The following is an 802-nucleotide window of genomic DNA, read 5'->3' as shown; positions in this document are numbered from 1 at the left end:
TGTTTTCCAAAAAATTACCTAGTTTCTGTACTAGTCATGATAACTGTTATTATCTTGTCTGAACACAATTTATGCAAGCAAAATTTCCTTACAAAATGAATACAAAAATAACTGGATGATTTGTAATGGATTGTGAAATTGTGAACTGCTGCTCGGAATATAACCAAACCATTTAGCTGTGTGGAAAAAAACTGAATAATTAAGTGTAGGATTTGGGGGGGGGGGGGGGGCATTACAGAAATATGCTATGCCCTACAATAGTTATGTAGCTGCAACAGATCATAATGAGTATATAGTTTTGTTTTTTGTTTCTTTTATTATAACAACTTCTAAAATTAATATATACGTGTATAAACTGCATATGTACTATCTTATTCATTTTTTCTTATATGAAGTGACTGCCATGCATAGGCTATATGATGTTGTATGGAATGAAGCTGTGAAAAATGGTCTCTATAAAAATAACCTTTTCGTATCCACTTCTACATCAGTATAAATTTTAACAACTGACAACACCTGTAATAACTTCCAAAAGTTTCAACATTTTATATAGCTTATTTCACATTATTGTTTCTCCATTTCACTATACTTTGTCATTACTATAATACAAAAACACTTAAAAGCACAAACTGAACCAATTCACTATGGACACTTTTTAAATCCAATATCCAAATATTTATCTTTTCAAGTACAGAATCATGAACAGAAAAAAATCCAGTTAGTACACAAATACAGTTAAGTGTTATACACAAAATATAGCAACTATTTTCACTGAAACTAGAACTGCAATGAGGATTCAGGG

General features: G+C 30.3%; 1 protein-coding gene across 1 annotated transcript in view; it reads right to left on the bottom strand.

Annotated features, from left to right (window-relative positions):
- Positions 1–212: 212 nt before the first annotated feature.
- Positions 213–802, bottom strand: part of LOC119585019 — a gene marked incomplete in the record, with an annotated part of 10,106 nt that continues 9,516 nt past the window's right edge. Inside the window, 1 exon segment of the mRNA XM_037933633.1 lies at positions 213–802.

Source organism: Penaeus monodon, chromosome 19 (assembly GCF_015228065.2).
Source record: "Penaeus monodon isolate SGIC_2016 chromosome 19, NSTDA_Pmon_1, whole genome shotgun sequence".
Taxonomy (NCBI): Eukaryota; Metazoa; Arthropoda; class Malacostraca; order Decapoda; family Penaeidae; genus Penaeus; species Penaeus monodon.
Note: the sequence above shows the minus strand (reverse complement) of the source record. Positions and strands in the feature narration are given on the sequence as shown.